At 39.0% G+C, this 7,564-nt stretch overlaps 1 long non-coding RNA gene across 2 annotated transcripts; it reads left to right on the plus strand.

Annotated features, from left to right (window-relative positions):
* Positions 1-1,493: 1,493 nt before the first annotated feature.
* Positions 1,494-6,874, plus strand: LOC136551336 (uncharacterized). Of its 2 annotated transcripts, XR_010782532.1 has the most exons (8): positions 1,494-1,720; positions 1,940-2,018; positions 2,602-2,718; positions 3,336-3,423; positions 4,517-4,646; positions 4,976-5,094; positions 6,224-6,408; positions 6,682-6,874. It is a non-coding gene; the product is annotated as an uncharacterized lncRNA (long non-coding RNA). The 2 variants fall into 2 exon arrangements; XR_010782531.1 differs by lacking the exons at positions 6,224-6,408; positions 6,682-6,874 and having other exon boundaries at positions 4,976-5,750.
* The last annotated feature ends 690 nt before the right edge of the window (positions 6,875-7,564 follow it).

Genomic DNA, 7,564 nt, shown 5'->3' on the forward strand with positions numbered 1-7,564 from the left:
TTTATATATGCTTTCACTGATCTATGTAATCTTTTGATAAGACAAAATCTTGAGTTTTGGCAGCTATAGATGTATATTACGCTACTAGATCTTGTGTCTTGCGCTATAGAAGAAAAACCAATAAAATATTTGATCACATTATAGAAAAATAGATGATGAAACAAATAGCTCATGTAAATGACTTTACATTAATAGATTAGAGATAAAAGTGTTGCACATAATAGAGATGACGTGGATATTTTTTGTAATTAATAAGGGATGACATGGATAGCTTGCATGAAAGGATTGCAAGTTAATGGAACACTTATATATTAGTGGGAAATGATGTGGACATCTTGCATGAAGAGAGAAAACATCTAATGGGGTTTAGCTTTATAAGGGTATATATATTAACTAGGCAAAGTCCTCACAATACTAGAATTACAATTTCTTATTTTTACCTCCTATTTCTATTTTATTCAATATTATTACTTAGAATGATCTTCAAGTTATACAACAACAGTCATCTTCTATCTCATGTGGGGCATTCTGTGTTGTCCTCAAGATCAAGATAGATGGTTTGGGTATAACAAACCTATAGATAAAAAACAAATGCCTTCTAAGCAAATATTTAAACTACTTAACAAAGAAGGAACCTAGCAGATCTTGCTTATGAATAAATATTTGAGTTCAGAATCCTTATCATAGGTTCATACAAAACCTAGGGACTCACGGTTTTGGAAAAGTCTTCTAAAGGTGAAGGAAGATTTCCCGGGATGTGGGACTTTCGAAATAAATGATGGCTCACATACCAGATTTTGGCAATACAAATGGTTAGGTATCAAACATTCAAACCCCTAAAGGAGCAATTTTCAAACCTATATAACAGTCAATTACACTCATATTCCGATGGCATTAGTTATGGATCAAGTTCCACTAGATGTTTCTTTTCAAGGAGTTTCAATTGGGGATAAGTTGGCTACTTGGCATAACCTAGTAGTCACTACACCACAACACCATATCACCGTCAGACATCTGACGCTAAAACTTTTTTTTTATCAATGGATGATCTGACGCTAAAGATAACTCACAGACAATCTGACGCTAATTCTCCATTTAGAGATTAACTGTCTATCGCTATAGGTAATCATCTTTAACGTCGAACTATCTGTAGCTAAAAACAGGTATAGCATCAATCCGTCTGTCGCTAAAAGAAAGGGCCCCACCTTGCTCACGCGCCCACTTACATTGAGCTTGTGCGCCCACTCGGCCCTGGCGAAACCCTAGACCCTTCTCTTCCAAATCCCAAATTGTCTTCCACCTGCCTGGGCGCCGTCGCCCTCAAATCGCGTCCGTGACCTCTCCCTCCCAAATCCCGCCCGCCCGCCCGCCCCAAATCTCCTGCCCGCCGTCGCCCTCTAGCTCGCTCCCAAATCCCGGCCCCCAATCTACGTACGCTCGCAACTCTCCTGCCCGCCGCCCGGCCTTGCCCCCAAACCCTTCCGCTCGCTCGCCTCGCCACGACGGCCTAAGCAAGCGATGGTAGGAGATGGTGACGCCACCGCGGCACCCCTCGCCGGTGCATGCGAGTAGCCGAAGCTGCACGCGGCACCGTCGAGCAGCACCGCCATGGCGCCCTTTGCTGGACGCGCGCACGCACGCGAGGTGCCTCACGGTGGCAGTGGTGGTTTCTGATGCGTCGGCGGCGAGCTCTCGGACGAGCCCATCGACGCCGTCTTAGGTGAGCACTAGGCCCATTTCTTAATCTTAGGGTTGGGGATTTGGTACGGGATTTGGGGAATTATGATTTAGGGTTCGGATTTTGGGATTTTGTTGAAGAAATGGGGCTTAGAAAATGTAAACAATCTGGATTTATGAAATCATGTGCACCTATGCCACTTCTCACACATGGCATGTCTGTACGATTGACATTGAAGCAAATAATCCTTGTTCTTTATAGGAGAATCATGTGCACCTACCAGGGATAACTCGTCTGGTACTCTAGCTAGTAACTTTGGAAGCAAGAGACACCCTTCTTGGTAAGTATGAGACTAATACTTTATATATAGTTTTGTGCTAATCATTGTTGGATCTGTCTCTACAGTTTATAAGCAGGAAATAGTACAAATATTTTACTAGTGAATTATTTTTTTTTGTAATGGGAAAACTGAATTTAGAAAATTTATATGTCATAAATATTAGCAGGGACATAGAGAGGTCGATTGATAGCAAATACAAGTAATAGATCAGGAGTATTTTTTTTAAAGACAGCCAGGATTTGATGCCTAGAACGTTGCCATGACATGGCTTTTAATCTACACTCTGCTCCTAATTTGCCCTTCAGTGCAGGGAGTAAAGCTTGCAGATAGAATACATGTGCATGTTCAATATATACTCAATTTCTAGCTATTTGATTGAAGTTTTTCATTTACGACTGACCTCAGCTTGATATTAGTTAAATATGTGTTCTAGTAGCACTGTTTAGATACTTTTCACATATATCTCTTTATATAATAACATCTTTGCTACATCATATATACATAATGTCTGATTATGGACTTTGTCATTGATGAATATTCGGACTTTGTTACGATTGAACCTATTTGTATGACAAATGTGCAGTGGTGTTATAGTGGATCTTCTTGAGCTCACTGTCCACTGACATCGGACCTACTTAAGCTCGCCGCCCACCCGCTTCGGACCTTCTAGCTCGATCTTAGCATTCTAGAGATATTTGAGGTATGGCTTCTCCTTCTTGCCAAGTCGAGAAAAACTCTTCGATGTTGGAAATCTCATGTATAATAACAACATAAGCATGGATTTTTTTTTCATTTAATTTGGAGTGGACAAGAATAATTGGGAGCGGGCAACAAATTTTGCCAAGTATATGCGCAGGATTTAAAATGGTATTCTTCATGTGCTTTGCCCATTTGTATATTCTTCTAAATCTAAAACAAATTTTGCCAAGTATATGCGCTGGTATGTGTGATAATTCGCAGATTCTTGATTTGCTTAATGGGTAGCCATGAAATTAATTGTTCCGTAATGTTTCATGTTTTTATAGCTAGTGGGTCAGGCCTTGGCTTTGAAGAATATAGCCACATATTCATCATATTCTCCATCCTCTTCTTTTGGCTACATAACACTATATTTTTGGTGGCTAGTGCTAATAAAGTATGACAGTAGTGGAGAAGTTGGGCACAAACACAGACTTCCTTTATTTATGTTTATATGTGATAGCTGGATTTTGTTTGGTATGCCAATAGCGATATGACAATACCTATAAAAGCTTGCTTCTTCGTTTCGGTTTACTAAATATTGATTTAATGGACATGTATATTATTTCTTTTGCACAGCCTGGATCAAGGGATGCACCACTGCACTGTTTTATCCGGAGGGACAAAAAGAACTCAACATTTTCTCTCTATCTCAGCTTAACACAGGGTGAGTAAGCATGGGTATCTTCTTATTCCCCATGCTTTTGATTTCATGGTATCATGGATCTGGTTCACTTGGTAGATTGAAATAGGGGTTTCAGATATCTTCTTATTTGCCAAATAAACTGCAAATACAGCTGGCACCTCTGCTGAGGTTACTTCGCATATGACTTGTGATGTTGCACATCTGTACCTAGTCTTGTTTAGAAAATAGTAAAGTGAATATATAGTTTATTTATTCTTATAATCAATTACGGCTTTCTTATACCATTTGATGAGGACCCGTACATCTACTTTGCCGTCTTACCTACAATATTTAGAGGGTTGTCTAAATATAATCCTATTCGTTTGGTAGGAAGATTTGACTTGTCATTGATTGTTGAAAAATTATTCAAAATACATTGGCAATGATTCTTACTCGGCATCTATTTGATTTGATCTTAACGGCTAATATAAATTTTGGAGATCTACCTTGCTGGCATAATAATATATAGGACGTGCTTGGTTTCACTAGATGGCTTGCCTAGCCTGGCCTCACCTGGCTAGCACGAGGTAAGACAACTTTGCCTAGCCAGGAGATCCAATTTGACTCTCTCAGATGGCAAGGCAAACCTTTCCTACACAAACTTCGAGGTAGTTAGGCAAGATAACCAAACAAGCAAGATTGTTCTATATCCTTGCTCAGCAAGGTCAAACGGTACCTGACCAAAAAACCAAGCAGCCTCATAGTAGAGCTTGTGAAGTAGATGATTTTGCAATGCTAATGGAGTTTTGGAAACTCTGCATGATCCATTTCCACTCACATAATCAGTTCAACTTATGATCTGCGAAAGCAAGAAAATGTTGAAATACTGGGTCCTGTCAAGTGTATGATTCGCTATTTCACTGTATAAATAAGGTTACAGTTTCTCACAAGTATGGTATGTAGAGGCATTATGGCTTGGGAACTTGAATCCACAATAGTCCAGTTGATCTCTTATTCCCTGCCATATCGATCTGAATAAGCTTGTTCTAGAGATTGTAGCAATGAAGTTACACTTCGTCTAGAATTCTTGACTGCAATTTCATGTGACATTTAATTTATTTTGCTCTCTTGGCAGCGCTAATGGATAAAGGTAAGTTTCTTTTGGCTGCTCGAAGGTTCAGACAAGGAGCACATACAGAATATATCATCTCTTATGACTATGATGATCTGCACCCAAGAAGCAGTTCATATGTTGGAAAGTTGAGGTAAGGTCTAATCATTCCAGAACATTGATGGATTGTGGCAGCTTTTCCTTGTTTTTCAGTCAGTCAGTCACCTGTTACATAGAGCTATTTGTATGAAAACAAAGAACCAATTCAATCTATTGGATAATCTACTCCAAATGTTGTCCATGTTTATTATCTTAGTCCTCCAAAGTGACATGTAAATGTGTGCACATTTTCTTGTTTATTTGTGTTTTGCTTTAATCTTTGAGAAACATTTGATGGTAGTGTGGGTTCATTTGTCATGCATACATGTGAAACTTTTTTATTCTCCATATTTATGTCATTCTTGTTTCACTTGGCAAGAACAGGTTCCTGTACAAGTCCATAGAAGTCTTGCATACAGTGATGGCATCAGACCAGTCAAGCCAGCAAGAATGGCAGTAGCAGCTGGCTTATCCGATGGGTTGTTATTTACAGAGCTTGACAGGTATTCTAGAAGGCGAGTAAGAATTATACAGTACTTGTAGGATTTCTTTTTAATATTTTTTGTTGATCTGCCCCCAACTTTGCTTGGGTCTAAGAAGCTTTGTTGTTGTTTATCTGCCCTGCAACTTATTGTTTCTACCTTGTTATCTGCCCTGCAACTTATTGCCCTCAATTGATGAATCGATGTGTTCCTTAGACCTTTCACTGATATATCTGACAAAGTGGTTTCTTATATTCGAGTATATTCTGTACATTTAAGATCCAGAATGCCAATCTATGAATCTGTATGTTAAATTTTCTTACACTTGAATGAAACCTGATGGATTGCAAACTTTGGTGATCAGAAACTTTGGCCATCAGGTCTAACACATGGCTGACCATAGATTTCTTGCATTTTTGTTAGACCTGATGCCACTCCTGCACCTGCACAATTGTGAGACGATGGCCTGCTTCTGTTTCCTTTCCTCCTCCTCCTCCTCCTCGTAATGTCTCACTAGCTAGCTAAACATGAGGTGAAGTTATACAACCCCACTGTCATGATAAGCTATAACTGCCGCTTTGAAGACAAAGAATGACCCAACCCAACGAACTTAAAAACCCAAGCTAGGAGTAGTAAGGAAAGAGAGCCCCTAAGCTCATGCCGTGCACCAAAGCTGAGATTCCTCCCTAGCAAGACAAAGGGCTGTAACTAGGCTTGAAGAAACGCCATTGAACACACAGTCGTTTCTATGTTTCCACAGCATGAAATTAGCAATTGGAAAAGTTATTTAGAAAATAAACATTATGCTCTAGCTCTTATATGTGCTTCTGTGTTTTTTATATACTATTCCTTTCAGTTCATCAAAAATATTCAAACTCACCAGTCACTAGCTACCGAACTTTTTGAAGTATTGGTTTGGCCCATCATCTTCACGACCATAGATTTCTTGCTCAAAACTTGTGCCAGTGAATACATGCAAATCACTGTGCCCTTTTGTCCTCAACTGCAGTCAGATAGTCTTTTTTTTACCTGATGGATTGCAAACTTTGGCAATTAGAAATATTATTGGAGTGGGAATAACTTGTCCGGTGATACTAATCACTGGCAGGGGGGCACTGTGCCCTTCTTCTTACACTTGCATTTTTGTTAGACCTGATGGACAGCCATGTGTGGAGGCTCAACGCTACACCACAATTGTGCCAGATAGTCTTTTTTTTACCTGATGGATTGCAAACTTTGTTAGACCTGATGGACAGCCATGTGTGGAGGCTCAAGAGTTTGGATTGGTAAGGAACATGCTCATTGTAGCCATCGAAGAGAGATACAAGGATGCTGGTAATGATCCATTCGTCTTATGTATTCATTCAGTTCATCGAGGACTCCACATTGAGTGTCTGACAATGATTCCACCCAGTGTTGTCTTATCAAAACTGTCTAAATGCTGAACAAACATCATATCTCTTTTACTTTGCAACCATGTTCTGCAAAGGAACAAAACACATTGATCTTGAAGAAACACATTGATCTTGAAGAGTAATTATCATTAGTTTAAACCTAGATGTGGTACTTCTATGGAAGGTTCATTGATTTATCTGTTGACTTCGACAGCATCATGGAAGGACAAACTGATGCGGCTGAGGTCTAAGCGGAAGAAGTGGGCCTGACAGGTTAAAGTCTAAACTTGTGTAGCTCTGTTTTTGTATCTTGGCAGTGAGTTGCATGTCTGGATGGTGTAAATAAAGATGATGTCCAGCTGAATTCCGGTATGCATTCCAGATAATTGATACTGGTCATGCTTCTATGTAACTAGCTGTACATATTATATGGACCTAAGAATGGTCTTCTGTAAATTCAGACTAAGCTTTAAAGTAAAACACTAATCCTTTGAAAACTTGGTATCTTGGTCGTGTTCATTTGTATGTCAGTCTGTTAGGTTGAATGTTTGGCATGAATTTTTAGCTGACCGACTTGTGGTGAGAAAATTATTTGCTCTTATGTGATGTTTTGGATTTGTCATTGTTGCTTATAAACTCTTTGTTTCATCATATGTTTTAAAAGGAATGACGACTTGAAGACATTCTTGTCCCTTCTTATGATCATTATGTTTTGGAGAATGTTCTTATTGTCTCTAGAGAAAATAGATGAGATGGTGAGCTTATCTATGTGAGCTGTTGTAAAGTTTTGGTCAAATTTGTGAAGATACATGTATGTTTGTTGAAGTTGAATCTTAGTTGTGTAGTGACATTTGTATTATTGTGGACAATTGTTGATGGATTAATTTTTATTTTTTTAACCAATTAAAATTATCTCGTTGGACTGTCTGTCGCTAAAACCATATGTACCATCGCACAGTCTGTCGCTAAAAAGTAGCAATGGACTATCTGTCGCTAAAAAGTAGCAGCAGACTATCTATCGCTAAAAATTTTCAAGGCAACGGACTATCTGACGCTAAAAATACTGTCTAACGCTAAAGATTTTTAGCGTTAGGACT

Source organism: Miscanthus floridulus, chromosome 4 (genome assembly GCF_019320115.1).
Source record: "Miscanthus floridulus cultivar M001 chromosome 4, ASM1932011v1, whole genome shotgun sequence".
Classification (NCBI taxonomy): domain Eukaryota; kingdom Viridiplantae; phylum Streptophyta; class Magnoliopsida; order Poales; family Poaceae; genus Miscanthus; species Miscanthus floridulus.